This window comes from Hemitrygon akajei, chromosome 16 (assembly GCF_048418815.1).
Source record: "Hemitrygon akajei chromosome 16, sHemAka1.3, whole genome shotgun sequence".
NCBI lineage: Eukaryota > Metazoa > Chordata > Chondrichthyes > Myliobatiformes > Dasyatidae > Hemitrygon > Hemitrygon akajei.
In genome coordinates, this window is record NC_133139.1 from 3,468,021 (window position 1) to 3,487,690 (window position 19,670).

The following is a 19,670-nucleotide window of genomic DNA, read 5'->3' on the forward strand; positions in this document are numbered from 1 at the left end:
ACAAGTTGAGTAATTTTCAGAAATAACTTTGCAGAACTTTGTCAGTTACGTTACAGTGAACATTCCTGTTATGTTGAGCAGGAACCCTTTCAGCAAAGGAGGGTGAGATTTTATCAGATTAGCCCATTAAACTGACATGTTTTAAACTGAGAAGTAATTACCAACACCAAATTGGAAAAATATACAATGCATAAGTTAAATCTAATGTATTTTCTTTAAACTTTGTATATAATTTTAAGTAACCCTTTCACTATAATTTTGATCTATGACAAAGGCCCAATGTAAATTTGTAAACCAAAGGAAACACTGTTCCTGTGATTATATTTCCTTTTTATTGGTTTTTTATATTTCTAAATTTTGAACACTTTTACTCGTACATTACATCTAACTTTGTTTCCTTTCATCAGTGAAAGCTTCATGGTATTCCAAGATTATTCATTGTCATGAACTATCTTTGTAGTGGAGCTATTAGTGCTGCGTATGTGAATCATCATGTGGCCAATTTACTCAGCCACCATATCAAACTTACATACCTAGTGAATGAAATAAATGATCAGTTACTTTGTAGTTTGATAATCTTTGAGAAATGAATGCAGGACAAAACACTAGAACGTGGACAGCATGTTATGTCTTAAACAAAACTCTGTACTCTGTACTTCGAAATCAGAATCAAAATCAGAATCAGGTTTAATATCACTGGCAAATGTCTTGAAAGTTGTTGTTTTGTCACAGCAGTGCATTGGAATACATAAAAATGATAAATTACAATAAGAAATATATTTTTAAAAATTGAATTGACTAGTGCAAAAAGAGAGCAAAAATAATAGAGGCAGTGTACGTGGGTTAATTGTTGTTTCAGAAATCTGATGGCAGAGGAGAAGAGGCTGTTCCTAAATTATTGAGTGTGTGTCTTCAGGCTCCTGTACCTCCTCCCCAATGGCAGCAATGAGAAGAGGGCATGTCCTGGGTGATGAGGGTCCTTAACGATGGATGCCTCCATTAACGGCACTGTATTAATAACTATGTAGTCTACTTCATTTTGTTCTTGTTTTTTTTTAAAGTTTGCTATACGGAAAATGATTTTAGTTATTAAATCTTAATTCTATGAAATCTTTACTAATCCATTAGAGTTTCTCCCAAGACCACAGTCAATTGTATAGGCCCTCCTCAAGGTACAGCAGATTTCCGTTTCCAAGAATGGTTCATGTCCTGAACAGTTTGCAAGACAGAAATGCAGATGCTGATATTTTAAATAAAAAAACACAGGCTGACCAAGGGCAATGTGTAGTTAAATGAGAGGGTTTAACTTAACTGTTCAGATATCACTGTTAATCAAGTTCCCACGTGGCAGAAGATTCCTGCAGCACCATGGCAGCTGGTGAATCCATCCCGCTGGCCTCTCAAATGCTCACTCATCTGAATGAGTTGCACAATGGTAACCTGGAGAAGGCCTGTCATTTAGTTTGAAAGAATTATATGGAGTGGATGTGAAGAAGATGTTGCCAATAGTGGCCCCATCTAGGACCAAAGTGCCCAGCCTCAGAACAGAGGGATGCCCAATTAGATCAGAGATGAGAAGGAATTTTTTTAGCCAGAGGGCATTGAATCTGTGGAATTCATTGCCATGGATGGCTGTGGAGGCTAAGTCTTTGGGTATATTTAAAGTGGAGAATGATAGGTTCTTGGCTAGAATGGCAGTGCAGACTCGATTAGCCGAATGACCTAATTTTGCTCCTATATCTTATGGTGTTACGAATAGTAGAAGGTAGGGAATGCAGTCATGAAAATCAGGATATCTGATTAAGTCATTATGCTGCATTGCACTGAAGCCTCACTACAAGGATGTAAAGGGCTACTTAAAGTACAGAATGTGCTGGAAGTTAGATGCAGGCACAATTGATTTCATGATCATTCTTTAATGACTTCAGATGCAGATGATCTTTGTATTCCCCCCCTCCCCCCAGCCTAAGACAGTTGTTGATGGCAATCTGGTTGACCTCCATTAGGAAAGATAGTTAAATGATTGGTATTTTCATGTCAGGTTAATACATACATGTGTAATGCCCTGGTTCATATTTTTACTGTTATGCTGCATGTATTTCACTTTGGCAGTTCTGTAAGAGCAGTCTGCTCTGATTTCATGCTTGTTTGAGTTACTGTTGAAGATAAGAGAGAGGAGAAATGTGTGCCATCCAATTAGGATGGTCAGATTAATGGGGAGGTTTCTCTGGTGAGGGACACTAAGGTTGGGCTTGGGGCTTTTGATCGAGAAGAGATGGAGAGAGAAGATGGTGGGGAGAACTGGTCAAGGCGTACAATCCGGTGGGAGACCCATCTGTTCAAGATGGATTGTGAATGGCATTCGGAAGGTGTTGTGTGCTTTCACGTTGACCGAGGGCTCAGTGCGTGAGTGACAGAGAAATTCAAGATGAGCTCCAACTTGTGCACATTTCACTGTTTAATTAGAATGGGCCCTTTTCTTTTTGTTATTCTTTACTAACCCTTCAGTTAAGATTCATAAATATAATTCCTTTAATCGCATGCAGTGTACAGTCTGTTATTTTGTGGCTTTAATTTGTAACAGGGTAGCAAATGACACAGCATCCACACAAACTGGGGTTTAGGGTGGGATCAAGTGCGCCTCAATCTCACAAGTTTGGCAGGGCCGGAGGCTGTCTTCCCGAGACTTACGCAGCTAAGGAAACGGGGTGTCTTTAACATGTCTTTAATAAACTAGATCAGGGAATTGGGTTTTAAGAAAATGCATTATTTTTGATTTTTTAATTGCCATTTTTTCCATCTGTTTATTTGGATCATTTGGAAGCAGGAAGGCCTGCTGGCAGCACAAGCTGCTTGAAACAAACTGAATTTATTATCAAAGTATGGATATATTATCATATACTACCTTCAGATTCCTTTTCTTACAGTAAATTAACGAAATAGAATATAATTTATAAAGAACTAGTCATAGTTATACATAGTGGTGCCACAACAACGCAGCGATTAGTGTGATGCTATTACTTCTCTGGGCATCGGAGTTTAGGGTTCAATTCTAGTGTCCTCTGTAAGACAGTTTATGTGTACTTCCCATGGTGCACATGGGTTTCCTCTGGGTGCTCTGGTTTCCTCCCAGAGTCCAGAGACATTCCTGTTAGTAGGTTAATTGGTCATTGTAGATTGACTTGTGATTCAGCCAGGGTTTAATAGTGGGTTGCTGGGCAACATGGCTCGTTGGGCCAGAAGGGCCTGTTCTGTGCTGTATCTCTACATTAAAAGAATAAGCAAAGACTGACCAACGGGATGGCAAAGCCTGAGCACACTCCACTTCATGGCGTGGCCACAGTGCTGAGGCTACCGGCTCCATGCAGCTGCACCACTGAGTGATAGAGTTAGTGCAGAGAGGGAAGTGTATGGCCATCATTCCTTTTACCAGCACGTTACCAGCCCAGAAGTGCTGAGGAACCCCAAACACTGGCCTGCCAGAGTAACAGAACAGAAAGCCAGGGTACAATAATGTTGTCTCTGGACATCATTTGCTCCATCAGATTGGTCAGTTTTGAATGTACTGCTGCCATAATCATCTTGCAGACAGATGATTGGACTGAGTAAGATCATAAGTCATAGGAACAGTTCAGGCCATTCAGTCCATTGAGAAGTAACACCATTCAATTATATCCTCTCATTTACCCCAGGGTTAAGGTAGCATTACAGTGTTAAATATAATCCTCCAAACAATAGCCAGCATGTGGGCTAAATTACAACAGGAGATAGAAAAGGCATGTAAAAGGGGCAATGTTTCAATAATCATGGGGGATTTCAATATGCAGGTAGATTGGGAAAAAGCTTTTTAGAGTAGCTTGTGGTTAAGCTCACTAGGGCAATAGCAATTCTGGATTGCATGTTATGTAATAACCAGATTTGATTAGGAAGCTTAAGGTAAAGGAACACTTAGGAGACTGTGATCATAATAATTAGAATTCACCCTGCAGTTTGAGATGAAAAAGCTAAAATCAAATGTATCAGTTAATAGGAATTACAGAGACATGAGAAAGGAGCTGGCTAAAGTTGATTGGAAGGGGCCACCAGCAGGGATGATGGTAGAACAGCAATGGCTGGAGTTTCTGGGGTATATTTGGAAGGCACAGGCAAGATACATCCAAAAGATGATTCTAAAAAGAGGATAATGCAACTGTGGCAGATGAGGGAAGTCAAAGACAGCATAAAAGCAAAAGAGAGGGCATGTAATTTAGCAAAAATTAGTGGGAAGGTAGATTGGGAAGCATTTCAAAACCATCTGAAGGCAACTAAGAAGCCATAAAGAAAGTAAAGGTGAAATATGAAAGTAAGCTATCCAATAATATAAAAGAGGATACAAAAAGTGTTTTCAGATATATAAGGAGTAAAAGAGAGATGAGAGTGGATATTGGACCACTAGAAAATGGCATTGGAGAGGTAGTAATGGGGTCAAAGAAATGTTGGATGAACTTAATAAGTATTTTGTGTCAGTCTTCACAGTGCAAAAGTGTCAGGGGACAGAAGTGCAAACACGAGGAAATCTGCAGATGCTGGAAATTCAAACAACACACACAAAATGCTGGTGGAACACAGCAGGCCAGGAAGCATCTATAAGGAGAAGCACTGTCGACGTTTCGGGCCGAGACCCTTCGTCGGCCCGAAACGTCGACAGTGCTTCTCCCTATAGATGCTGCCTGGCCTGCTGTGTTCCACCAGCATTTTGTGTGTGTTGTAGGGGACAGAAGTGAGTGCCTTTGCTATTACTAAAGAGTAAGTGCTTGGGAAGCTGAAAAGTCTGAAGGTAGATAAGTCACTTGGACCAGAAAGACTACTCCCCAGGGTTTTGAAGGAGGTAGTTAAAGAGATCATGGGGGCATTAGTCATGATCTTTCAAAAATCACTAGATTCCAGAATGGTTCCTGAGGACTGCAAAAATGCAAATATCAATTGACTCTTTAAGAAGGGAAGGAGGCAGAAGAAAGCCAGTTAGCCTGCCATCAGTGGTTGGAAAGATGTTAGAGTTTATTATTAAGGATGACGTTTCAAGGAACTTGAAGGCACATGATAAAATAGGTCAAAGTCAGCATGGTTTTCTAAATGGGAAATCTTGCTTGACAAATCTTCGGGTCTTCTTTGAGGAAATAGTAGACAGGATAGTTAAGGAGAGTCAATAGATGTTGTTTATTTGGATTTTCAGAGCGCCTTGACAAGCTGCTAAACAAAATAAGAGCTCATTGTATTATGGGAAAGGTACTAGAATGGATAGAAGTTTGGTTGACTAGCAGGGGATGAAGAGGGGGAATAAAAAGAACCTTTTCTGAATGGCTGCCGATGACTATTGGTGTGCTGCAGGGGTCAGTGTTGGGACCACTTGCTTCTTTTCATGTTATATGTCAATACTTTGGATGAAGGATTTGGCTTTCAGCCCAACTTTGTAAATGAGACAGATAGATGGAAGGGCAGGTAGTGTTGAGGAAGCAGGGTATCTTTGGAGGACATGGACTGATTAGGGGAATGGGCAAATAAGTGGCAGATGGAATATAATATAGGGAAATGCATGGTCATTCACTTTGCAGAAGAATAAAGACATGACCACTGTATTTTGTAAGTGAGGAGAAAATTGAAACATCAGTGGTTCAGAGGGACTTGGGGGTCCCTAAATGTTAACTTGCAGGTTAAGTCAGTGGTAAGGAAGGCTAATGCAATGTTAGCCTTCATTTCAAGAGGATTACAATACAAAAGCAAGGATGTAATACTGAGGCATTATAAGGCTTTATTCAGATCGCACTTGGACATTGTTTTGGGCCGCAAATCTAAGTAAAGGTGTGCTGGAATTGGTGTCCAGAGAAAGTTCACAAGAATGATCCCAGGAACGAAGAGGTTAACATATGAGGAGCGTTTGATGACTCTAGCCCAGTACTCACTGGATTTAGGAGAATGAGGGGGATCTTACTGAAACCTATGGAATATTGAAAGGCCTAGATAGAGTAAATATGAAGATGTTTCCCATAAGGGGGGAGTGTAGGACCAGAGGACACAGCCTCAGAATTGTGGGACATCTATTGAGAACAGAGTTGGGGAGGAATTTGTTTTGGAAGACAGTATGGAATCTGTGGATTTCTTTGCCACAGGTGAGTGTACAGGCCACATCATTGAGTATATTTAAGGTGGAGGTTGATAGGTTCTTGGTTAATCAGGGCATCAGATGTTACAGGGAGAAGGTGGAAAATGTGGTTGAGAGGGATAATAAATCAGCCAAGATGGAATTGCAGAGCAGGCAGATATGATGGCAGAATATAGTATTAATGATAAGACTCTTTGTAGTGTGGAGGATCAGAGGGATCTTGGGGTCCAAGTCCATTGGACAATCAAAGCTGCTGCACAGGTTGACTCTGTGGTTAAGAAGGCATACGGTGCATTGGCCTTCATCAATCGTGGGATTGAGTTTAGGAGCCAAGAGGTAATGTTGCAGCTCTGTAGGACCCTGGTCCGACCCCACTTGGAGTACTGTGTTCAATTCTGGTCGCTTCACTACAGGGATGTGGAAACCATAGAAAGGGTGCAGAGGAGATTTACAAGGATGTTGCCTGGATTGGGGAGCATGCCTTATGAGAGTAGGTTGAGTGAACTCGGCATTTTCTCCTTGGAGCAACGGAGGATGAGAGGTGACCTGATAGAGGTGTATAAGGTGATGAGAGGCAATGATCATGTGGATAGTCAGAGGCTTTTTCCCAGGGCTGAAATGGCTAGCATGTGAGGGCACAGTTTTAAAGTGCTTGGAAGTAAGTACAGAAGAGATGTCAGGGGTAAATCTTTTACGCAGAGAGTGGTGAGTGCGTGGAATGGACTGCCAGCAATGGCGGTGAAGGCAGATATGATAGGGTCTTTCAAGAGACTCCTGGACAGGTACATGGAGCTCAGAAAAATAGAGGGCTATGGGTAACCCTAGGTAATTTCTAAGGTAAGGTCATGTTCTGCCCAGTTTTGTGGGACGAAGGGCCTGTATTGTGCTGTAGGTTTTCTATGTTCTATGTTCTAACTGAATGGCCTAATTCCGCTCCTAGGTCTTATCATCTTATGGTCTCTCAATCCCATTCTCCTGGTCTTCCTCCCATAACCTTTAATGCCCTTACTAATCAAGAACCTACAGTATTATCCTCTGCTTTAGATATACTCAATGACTTGGCATCCACACAGTCTGTGGCAATGAATTCCACAGATTCTCTACTCTGACTAAAGAAATTCCTCCTCATCTTTGTTCCAAAGGGACATCACTGTTTTCTGAGGCTGTGCCCTCTGGTCCTGAACCTCCCAAATGACCAGCAAGGTTGGTTATTTAGAAATACAGAGCAGAATAAGTCCTTCTTCCATTTGAGACACACCGCCCACAACCCTTGTTTTAACCTAGCCTAATCACGGGATAACTTGCAATGACCAATTAACTTCCTAACCTGTATGTCTTTGGACTCTGGGAGCGAACCAGAGGACCTGGAGAAAACCCACACATTCCACAGGGAGGATGAACAGATTGCCAGGATTATGGGGATGAAGATACAGGAGACAGTAGATACTGGACTCTGTAGCAACATGCAACCTGCTGGAGAAACTGTGTGGGGAAAAGAAATGTTGATGATTGTGATCAAAACCCTGGAACAGAGCTGAAAGTGGAGAGAGGAGGTAGACAAGCAACACACACGCTGGTGGAATGCAACAGGTCAGGTAGCATCTATAGGGAGAACCGCTGTTGACGTTTCAGGTCGAGACCCTTTGAAAGAGGAGGTAGACTCTGGGTTTGGGGGCTCTCAACAATTCTCTGAGAAAAAAGATTTTCTATTAAGAATTAAATGTTGTCTGCAGATACTAGAAGAAGGTGGGGGGGGGGACGTCACTGAATATTCAACTCTTGACCAACTAATGGGGAATAAATTTTACACAGGAGTCATCCAACAGGCTTTTAGCTTCCAAGATGTTCAAGTGTTTTGTACCCTCCCCCTGGTGCCCCTCCTCTTTCCCTTTCTCCCATCATCCACTCTCCTTTCCTATCAGGTTCCTTCTTCTCCTGCCCTTTACCTTTTCCTCCTGTCACCTCCCAGCTTCATACTTCATCACCCTTGTCCCCAGCCACCTGGCTTCACCTATCACCTTCTAGCTTGTCCTCCTTCCCCTCCCCTCATCTTCTTATTCTGGCTTCTTCCCCATTCCTTGCCAGTCCTGAAGAAGGGTCTCAGCCCAAATTATCAACTGTTCATTCATTCCATAGATGCTGCTGGGCTTGGTGAGTTCCTCCAGCATTTTGTGTGTGTTGCTCTGGATGTTCAGCATCTGCAGAATCTCTTGTGTTTAAGTGTTGTAATCCATTTTTATGTGTCCACCCAAAATGTTTAAGGAATTGGCCCCAGAGCTGGAAAATATGTTTGTTCCTACCTTCTGCCTGTAAACCAAGCATGTACCACCTTCTCTAGATTGATAGTATACTAGCCAAAAAAAGGTAAAGATTATCAGAAAGTGTCCTTCAAAGAGGTGCTGTTTTGCTGGTTGAAATGTTCTTTATTTATTTATCAAATAAACATCAATAAAAACAATAATTTATACATCTTTACTTTGTTTAAAAATGTCTTATTTTACCTCCCAGCTTCTTACTTCATCTCCCCTCCCCCATCCACCTGGCTTCATCCATCATCTTTTAGCTTGTTCTCTTTCCTACTTCACACTTTCCTGTTCTGGCATCTTCCCCCTTCCTTTCCAGTCCTGATGAAGGCTCTCGGCCAAAAATGTTGACAATTTATTCCCCTCCATAGATGCTGTCTGACCTGCTGAGTTCCTCCAGCATTTTGAATGTCTAGCATCTGCAGGATATCTTGAGTTTATTATTTTACAAATGCCTGTATTTAAAAAAATATGGCTTATATCTTATAACTGTCTAAATCCTTAATTGCTGTGTTGTCAGAAAGTTATTTTGTGTTTTTTAAGCCTTAAACAGGTGCCATAACTTTACTATCAATTTTATCATTGTGGAAAGCATTTTCCACTCAGCAGCATCTTACTTGTGACCACAAAATATCAAGTGTTGGTATCTGCCAAACATAGGCACAGTTTCTGTGATCTCAGTTACGCAAATCAATGAAAATTATTCAGCTTACTCTGAGCAGGTTTTTCTGGTATTTGGAACATCAGTTTAACCCAGTAAGTACAAGACTTTTTGTGATTCTTTTACACAGACACTTTTCCTGCTGCAATTCTAGGCATTTTCATGTCTTACGTATCTCCTCAGTAGATCTTTAAAGTCAGAGTCTTATTTCTTTGCATTTACTGTGAATATCTGTAAGGAAATGAATCTTAGAGTTGTGATATATACAGGACTGTGCAAAAGGCTTAGGCACATATAGTATATATAGTGAGGGTGCCTAAGACATTGCACAATACTGTGTTTGTCAACGTGCAGCAGAAAGCAAATTTGTAAATCTGGCAAGAGCAAAGGATGATGGGCGAGGGTGGAGTGCCATGGGAGGGGAATGGGACAATAGCAGAGAAGGAAGTGAAGAGTGGTGTGGGTGCAGAAACACCTAGCCCTGAGACACCAGACAAGGTCATTTGATTCCAAACAATTGGTTCATTGATCATTACAAAATATCTCTCTGTTGCTTCCCACTCTCTCCCCTCTGCCTTCCCCTTTTCCAACTATGATTGCCCTCTCCCTGTCCTCTTTCCAATCTCAGTCCACCATAGAGACCCATGTCAGGATCAGGTTTATCATCACTCACGTATTTCATGAAATTATTTTTTTGTGGGAGCAATACAATGAAAATCATAAAATTACGGTGGTATTGTGCAAAAGTCTTACGCACTTTACTATATATATATATATTTATCTAAGACTTTTGCACTATACTGTATGTACTTTGATAATAAATTTGCTTTGAACTTTAGAGTAACAGCAGAGACAGGCCCTTTGGCCCAATTCGTTTATGCCAACCATTTAATTGTCCCATATCCCAGTCATTCCAAGTCAATGATTAGTCATGATAATGTTGCAGAAATTCCATCACATACTGCTTCCTATTTATGCAATTTGGAATGTTAAATGAAACACTGTCTGAATGAAACACTATCTGAATGGAAATTTGAAAGTCCTCTCACGTATGTCCATGCACAAGAATATCAAAAAATTGCAGATAATGGAAATCGCAAAGAACAGAAGATGCTGGAATGCTCAGCAGGTTAGGTTTTGTCTTGGAGGGTGATGAAGTGAAAAGCTGGGGGGTAATAGGTGGAAAAGGTAAAGGGCTGAAGAAGAAGGGGTCTAACAGGGGAGGACAGTGGACCATGAAAGAAAGGGAAGGAAAAGGGGCACAAGAGGGAGGTGATGGATGGAGGTGTAGGGGTGAGAAGAGAATCAGAGTGGGGAATTAAAAAGAGAGAAGGTGGTGGGGAAGAGATTACTGAAAGTTAGAGAAATTGATGTTCAAAAAGTGAGGAATGTTGGGCTCTGTATCTAAGGAAAGATGTACAGGCCCCGGAGAAAACCCAAAGGAGAGATCCCTGGAAAGAAAGGATCCAACGACTGAGGTGCATCTGATGTCACTGGGCTTGTTTTGATGGAGTTTAGAAGGATGAGGGGGGATCTCATTGGAACTTACCAGATACTGAAAGGCCTGGATAGAGTAGATGTGGACAGGATGTTTCCATTTGTAAGAGAGTGTAGGATCCAAGGGCACAGCCTCAGAATAAAAGGACATTCCTTTAAAACCAGGATGAAGAGGAATTTCTTTAGTTTGAAGGCGGTGAATCCATGGAATCCATTGCCACAGACGGCTGTGGAGGCCAAATCATTTGGTGTATTTAGGACAGATATTGATAGTTTTTAAATTAGTAACTTCAATTCACTCATCACACAAAAGACACATTTAGCAGTATTCTCTAAAGAGGAAAGAAGGAATCTCTTAAGTTTTCTGAAGTGTTTGAACAAAGGTGCAAGTATTGCAATTTGTTTGCTATGCTAATTTCCTTTCTCAATATTCCCCATACTAATATTAATTGACCAGATTTGTGCAAATCCTTTGTGAATTACAGTATTATGGTTCCCAACCTGAAATGTTAACTGTTTCTCTTTCTTGTGGATGCTGCCTGACCTCCTGAGTGCTCCTGGCAACATCCTTGTAAATTTTCTCTGCATGTTTTCAGTCTTGTTGATGTATTTATTGTAGGTAGGAGGCCAGAACTGCACAAACTGCATACTTGGCTGTATTAATTCGGGTGGCACAGTAGTGTGGTGGTTAGCACAAGGCCTTACAATACCAGTGAACCGGGTTAATTTCCCACAGTGCATGTAAGGAGTCTGTACAGTCTCCCCGTGATTGCATGGATTTCCTCTGGATGCTCCAGTTTCCTCCCAAGGTCCAAAGACAAACCGATTGGTAGGTTAATTGATCATTGTAAACTGTCCAGTAATTGGACTAGGATTAATTCAGGGTATTGCTGGGCAGCATGGCTCGAAGGGCTGGAAGGGCCTATGCTTCACTGGCCAGGGTTTCAGCCTGAAACATCACCTATTTATTCCTGTCCAAGGATGCTGTCTGACCTGCTGAGTTCCTCCAGCATTTTGTGTGTGTTGCCTTGGATTTCCAGCATCTGCAGATCTTCTCATGTTTATCAAAGAAGTCAAGTTAATTGCCATATGCCCAAGTACTGGTGCAATGAAAAACTTTATTCATTCCTCCCTCTCACCTTAAAATTTTGCCCTCTGGGACTTTGGCTATCAATCCTATTTATGCCTCAAATAATTTTGCATATCTCTAACATATCCCGATGAAGGGTCTCAGCCTGAAACATCAACTGTTATTCCCTCTAAAGGTGCTGCCTGATTTGCTGAGTTCCTCCCGTGGTTGCTGTGTGTTGCTCAAGATTGGCAGCATCTGAAGGATCTCTTTTGTTTCTGTCACCCTTCAACTTCCTTTGCTCCAGGGAAAACAGTCCTACCCTGTCCAATCTCTCCTTATAACTCAACCCCTCCAATCCAGGCAATTCTGCAGGCCTCACATCTTTTCTGTAATGAGATGACCATAAATTACACATAATACGCCGAGAAATGACTAACCAAAGTTCTGTACAACTATAACATAACATTGCATCTCCTATACTCTGTGTCTAGGTTGAGGAAACCCAGTTTGGATTGTGCATTTTCCACTGCCTCATCTACCTGTGATGCCACCTTCGGAGAACAATGTACAGGACTGTAAATATCTTAGGAAATATATCTAGCTAGGGTTCCTAAGACTTCTGCACGGTGTTGTATTTGTCAACATAAATCTGGCAGGAGCAATGGATGTTGGGTATTGTGAGTGTGGAGCACTGCAGGAGGGGTGTGCAACAGGTGGCAGAGAAGGAGTGCTGTGGTGAGGGTGGCATGGGTGCAGATACACACAGCCCTGAGACCCCAGGCAAGGTCATTTGATTCCAAACAATTTATTTACTGATGATTACAAAATATATCCCTGGTACTTACCATTGCCTCTTGTCTCCCTTCCCCTTTCCCAACCATGATCTTTTTCTCCCTGCTCCCTTCCCACTCTCAGTCCACAATAGAGACCAATATCAGAATCAGGTTCATCATCACTCATATATGTCATGAAATTTTTTTTTCTTTGTGACTACAGTACTGTGCAAAAGTCTTAGGGACTTTATTATAGATACGACTAAGAATCTTGCTCAATCCTATAAATTAAATTGAAACTGGTTTCTTATTGTCACATGTATTAAGGTACAATGAAAATCTTTGTTTTGCATGTCATTCGTACATATCGTCACATCAGAACATTGAGGTAGTACAAGGGAAAACAATGACGGAATGCAGTATGAAACGTTAGTTACAAAGAAAGCAAATTGCAGGCAGAAAATGAGGTCCAGGGACCCCTGCCACCTAGGCCAAGCTCTCTTCTCACTGCTGTCATCAGGAAGAAGGTACCTCAGGACTCACAGCACCAAGTTCAGGAAGTTATTACCATCAGCCATCAGGCTCTTGAATCAGAGGAGATAACTTCACTCAACTTCACTAGCCCCATCACTGAACTGTTCCCACAACCTATGAACTCACTTTCAAGGACTCTTCATCTCATGTTCTCAAAATGTATTGCTTATTTATTTCTTAATACTATATTTTTTCTTTCTTTGCTTTGCACAGTTTGTTGTATTTTGATCACTGGTTGTCCGCACTGTCGCGGTCTTTCACTGATTCCATTATAGTTATTGGATTTATTGAAACAAATCTCAGGGTTGTTTATGGTGGCATATATGTGCTTTGATAATAAATTGACTTTGAACTTGGAATTTTGATAATGAGGTAATAATAAAAATAAATTATTTAGAGAGCATTTTTATACAGACAATATAGTTCAATGTATTTTTCAAATGGATAAAGTGCAAACATGAAAATAAAATAAAAAATAAAATTAAACATGAAAATAAAAGACAAAATGATGTTAAAAGCAAGGTTAAATAAATAGGTTTTGAGTTGGTCTTTAAAAGTGTCAACTGTGTCTGCATCCATTATAGTTTTAGATACAGAAATCCACAGTTCAGAAGAGTCATTCAAAAAAAGCTGACCTGCCAATTACCTTGAGGGAGGTTGATTAAATGTAAGAGATCAACGAAAGAAAACCTGAGAGCTCAAGCAGGATTATAAAACAAAAGCGATTCTATGATGTTCTCCGATCCCAGACCATTAAGAGCTTTAAAAACAAGTAAGAGAACTTTAAAATCCATTCTAAAAGATACAGGAAGCCAATGCAGAGTAGCTAGGATGGGAGTGATATGTTTCCTCTTCCTGGTTTTAGGTAGATGGCAAGTTCAAGAGTCTATCTTATTGTACAAGAGCTCCATTCAATAATCTTATAATAGCTGTCCTTAAGCCTTCAGTATTGTCACAACCACTGATTCGGCAGTGCAGTAGATACAGCAATTGTGCTTGTGAATTTGCACGTGTCAGCAAATTATTATTTAATCATAAAAGTATTTAACTCCATACTTGTCGAGACTTGGTCAGAACACAGCAATGCTTTGCTGCCTGTTTGCTTTCAGCCTTCCCTGAGAAATTGGACTTTTGAGTCAACTGACTTTGAAGACTAGCAGTGTTCGTTTAATGATTAGATTTTCTTTTCAGCCACAGTATAGGCTTCGTTTCCCATTTGAGAGCTTTAGTTATTGGCCCTATTTGGCCTAGCATTTATTGTTTATTTAACATTTATTCTTTAACACTGTTCGCAATAAAGTTTGTGAACTACCGACCTGCTTCAGTGCCTCTCACTCTGCACTTGGGCCATATCCGAACCTGGTTACAGCAAGTCTCGACCACACAAAGATGGACCCAGCAGAGAGAGAGCAGCTGACCTTGGGCATGATATTCATTGGTCAGGTTGGAGACAAGCAAACAGGCAGCGAAGCATTGCTGTGCTCTGTCCAAGTCTCGACAAGCACTACGATGACAAGTATGGAGTTAAATACTATCACGATTAAATAATAATTAGCTGACATGTGCAAATTCACAAGTGCAATTGCCATATGCGTGGTTGTGACAAGTATGTGCTTTCAGGCTTTTGTACCTTCTGCAAAGTGGAGGGCGGAGAAGACAGAATGTCTGTGATGGGAGGGGTCTTTGACAAGGACTTCCTCCTTTCCCTTCCCCCTCACCTTTTTTATCCTGGTGTGTTTTCCCCTTCCTTTCCAGACCTGATGAAGGGTCTCGGTCCAAAACGTTGACTGTTTATTAACTTCCATAGATGCTGCCTGACCTGCTAAGTTCCTCCAGCTTTTTGTGTGTGTTGCTCTGGATTTCCAGCATCTGCAGAATCTCCTGTGTTGTATATTCTGCAGCTGCTGGAAATCATGAGCAATGCAACCTCAGCACCTATGGAGGGAAATGAACAGTCGACATTTTGGGCTGAGACCCTGCAGGGATGGACAGCAAGGGAGTAGAAGCCCGACTAAGAAGGCTTGGGGGAGGGGGGGCGAGTACAAGTTGGCAGGATATAGATGAGACACGTAAATGGAGTTCAGGGCAGGAAGACTGGTTTCCGTTATATGCTGAGCTGCGTCCACAACTCTCTGTGGTCTTTTGTAGTCACAGTCCGAGAAGTTGCTACACCAAGCTACAATGCATTTGGAAAGGATGCTTTCTATGATGCAACAATGAAAACTGGGTTGACAGAGACGTGCCAAATTTCTTTAGTCTTCTGAGGGCTACAGGTGAACGTTCTTGGCTGGGCATCTGTGTGGTTGAACCAGGACAGGCTGATGGTGAAGTTTACTTTCAATCCTCTCGAGCTCAGCTCCATTCACATAATAGGAATGTGTACATCATGTGTGCATGAAGTTAGTGACCAGCTCACGTTGACATGACATCTCTTACTTTTTTGAGATTTGGCCATTTATTGTATTATCATCTGCAAGGAGGTGTAAGAAGTAAAGTAGGGAGCTGAGGATGCAGCCTTGTGGGTCACCAGTGCTGAGGATAATCGTGTCAGAGGTGATGCTGCCTCGATCATAGAGCATTACAGCACAGTACAGGCCCTTTGGCCCCCAATGTTATGCTGACCTTTTAACCTAATATAAAATCAAATAAACCCTTCCCTCCTACATAGACCTCAATTTTTCTGTTCTCCATGTGCCTATCTAAGAGTTTCTTAAATGCTCATCATGTATTTGCCTGTACTACCACCTCCCCTGGCAGCATGCTCAATGCAGTCACTACTCTCTCTGTAAAGAACTTATCTCTGACATCCTCCCTATACTTACCCCCAATCACCTTAAAATTATGCCTCCTCGTTTTTAGCCATTTTCACTCCTGGAAAAACCTCTGACTGTCTACCTGATCTATGCCTCTGATTATCTTTTAAACCTCTAGCAGGTCACCTCTTATCCTTCTTCACTCCAAAGGTAAAAGCCCCAGCTCACTCAGCCTATCCTCATAAGGCTTGCTCTCCAGTACTGGCAGCATCCCAGTAAATCTCTGCAACCTTACTACTTGCGGTCTGTTAGTCAGGAAGTTAAAGCTCCAGTTGCAAAGGGAGATCTTTTGGAATGTCTTTGCACTCCTGGGTCCCTTTCCAGAAATACTCCCCAGAGCCTTGCTTTTCTTTGTGTCTCTCCTTCCCTGGTTTTCAAAATTATTTTTAAAATGAATTGTCTAAAATATATACTGAACTTTCAATTGGAAACTTTCACTCAGCGTTTTTAGGAAATGCCAGCATTCTGTGAGCTTTGTGTGCACTTTACATCTGCAACAATGAGGGCAATCACAGAGTCCAGAAGCGCTGGTTTATACTGATTGAGTAGTATAATTCAATGTCATCTACAATGTTCTTAAAGAATTGGAATTAATTTACTATTTCCTCCTCAGCAGTCTGCATATTTAGCTAGATTCTCATTGTTCCACTTTATTACATGAATTAACGAAAAACAGGCAAAGAGCTTGATTCACGTTACATCTGGTTGTTAAAGTTAAGATCATTCACAGTGTTCTCACATTCTGTCTGATTCTGCAAGATGATGCATGGATTTGCAATTCCAGAGTTTTCATATCATTGATGCAATGAATTCAGAACTATTACCTATTGACCTGCTCCTCAACTCCCTCTTGTTCCCCACCTCCTTCCCTTATTCCGTGGTCTAGTCCTCTCCTATCATATTCCTCCTTCCTTTTTGTCTCTTTTACCTATCATATCAATCCCTTTTATTCCCCCTATCCCACCCATCTACCTTCTCTCTCATCTGGATTCACCTATCACCCGCCAGCTCGTGTTCCTCACCCTCATTTCTCTCCCCTTCCTTTCCAGTCTTGATGAAAGGTCTCAGCCTGAAACATAGATTATTGATTCCTCTGCATAGATGTTGCCTGACCTGTTGAGTTTCTCTGGACTCTGTATGTGTTGCTCAGATTTCCTGCAGGTGTAGAATCTCTGTGGCTATCACAGTACTCTTTTCCATTATTTTTGGTATTTAGACACACAAGAAACTAGAAGACATCTTGGGAGACATTGGTAAGGTCACAGTTGGAGTACTGTGTACAGTTCTGGTCGCCCTGCTATAGGAAGGATGGCATTAAACTGGAGAGGGTGCAGAAAGGCTCTGTGAGAATGTTACTGGGATTGGAGGGCTTAGGTTATGAAGAGAGACTGGACAGGCTAGGACTTTCTTCCATAGAGCGAAGATGAGGGTTTATAAAATTATGAGGGGCATAGATGAGGTGAAAAGCTGCTAGGGTAGGGGAGTCTAAAACTAGAGGACCTTTGGTAGATTCAAAGTGAGAAGTGGAAGATTTAAAAGAGAGCTGAGGGGAAACTTTTACCACAGAGACGGTGATCAGTACATGGAACGAGCTGCCAGGTCAAGTAGCTGAGGCAGGTACAATAAGAACATTGAAAAACTGTTGGACAGGAACATAGATTGGAAAAGTTTCAAAGTTTAAAGTAAATTTATCATCAAAGTACATATATGTCACCATATACAACCCAGAGATTCATTTTCTTGCAGGCATTTGCAGTAAATACAAGAAACATAATAGACTCAATGAAAGACTGCACACAACAGGGCAAATAGACAACCAATGTGCAAAAGACAACATATTGTGCAAATACAGAAGAGAAAGAGAAAAAAGAAATAATAATAATAATAATAATAATAATAATAATAACATCAGATGATGTTATAATCATTGACATACTATAATCTCCCTATCTATTAACAACCACCATAATCAAATTAAACCAAACCATTTTGCAGGGCAACTCTCTAACTCCACTCTGGTTTTGTCATGTTTTAAACCTACTCTCTAATTACTAAATTGGATTAAAATAGGGTATCAAATCAGAGTCAACCAAATGAATTATACCTTATACATACCTTCTACACATGGATGATTTAAAATTATACTCTCCTTCATCAGTAAAGCTAAAGCAATTAATTTTCTGAAGATATGAACATGAACTTTGGACTAGATAAGTGCAAAACATTAACCATAAAAAAAGCGCAATAGAGTTAACAGAATACAAATCAGAGCGACAGGATACAATCCAACCGATGGATGAAAATGCAGTATTTGGGATATCAACAACCAAAGAAAATAGATCATAGTGCGATAAAGGGACAACTTTCAACAGAATTTACTTCAAGGCTTAAGACAATCTGTCAAAGCACAACAGTGGAAATATAACAAAGGCAATGAACACTTCCACTATACCCATATTAACATATTATTTTGGCATACTATCTTGTTTCAAAAATGATCTGGAAAGTCTACAAAGAAAAATAATAACTGAAATGACAAATTTTAGAAAGCATTATATACTTTCAAATGCGCTTAGATTAACATGCTAGGATAGAAGGAGGAAGAGGAATAACAGATATAAAATATTTGCACAACAATCAGATAAAACTTTGAAGGAGCTATTTCCGTCAATGAAAACAGGATTCGGCACTCTACACAAGCATATGCAATTCTGATAAAAAGTACACATCATTAAACTTAACTGAAAGCGCAACCCAGAAAATGAAGAAATTATCACTGCAGAAGAAAAAGTTAACAATGGAAGGGCATGACCCTCCTTGGAAAACATCCCATGGTCTGAGCAGACTAGATGTCAACAAGTAAGTGTCAAACATCTGGCTCAGAGTTGGAGATCTCTTCCTAAAAACAGAGGGTTCATTGTGGCAATACAGGACCAGGTGGTTAATACTAAAAATTATCGAAAATACAGAATAAAAGATAAACAAATTCAAGATGATAAGGGCAGAAAATGTCAAAAGAAACCACCTCTAGTTTCAGCACATCTGTTCTCAGATAGGGGGCAGAAAACTGCTCACAATACTCAAGTGAGGCCTCATCAGTGCTTTATAAAGTCTCAACATTACATCTAAACAGGCTCTAGATGATCTGAGCAATGGGATCAACACGCACAAAGCAGCACACCCTGATGCCTTCACCATAATTTTGGAGGATTTTAACCAGTCCAGTCTGAAAAAAAGATCACTAAATAATTACCATCAACAAATCACTGGTAGTACCAAAGGAAACAACACACTGGACACTGTTACACAACTATCAAAAGTGCTTACTGTGCTCTTCTACGCCCTCACTTCGGGAAGTCTGATCGCCTGGCTGTACTTCTACTCTCTGAGTATAGGCAGAGACAGAGGACTGCAGCACCAGCAGTGAGGACCAAGAAGGTATGGACAAGGGAAGCACGGGGAGCGCTTGCAGGTCTGCTTTGAAGCGGTGGACTGGACTGTACTCAGAGATTCATCTTCAGATCTGGATGCACATGCTGCAGTTGTTACCGACTTCATTAAAACCTGTGTGGATGAGTGTGCGCCTTGGAAAACTTGCTGTACAAACCAAAAGCCGTGAATAAACCAGGAGGTACATCATCTGCTGAGGGCTAAATCTGTGACATTGTAAAAGAAAACTAGATATGACTTGTGGAGGGCTATTTCAAAGGCAAAGAGACAATTCCAAGTGAGGTTGGAGGCAACATCGGATGCACGACAACTCTGGCAGGGTTTGTATGACATTACTTTCTACAAAGCGAAACCCAATAGCATGAATGGCAGCTTTGAATGTCCACTTTGAAAGGGAGAATATAACCACAGCTGTGAAGATCCCTGCT

General features: G+C 41.0%; 1 protein-coding gene across 2 annotated transcripts in view; it reads left to right on the plus strand.

Annotated features, from left to right (window-relative positions):
• zap70 (zeta chain of T cell receptor associated protein kinase 70) overlaps positions 1-19,670 on the plus strand; it is a 167,554-nt gene that overhangs the window by 17,779 nt on the left and 130,105 nt on the right. The window lies entirely within an intron of this gene.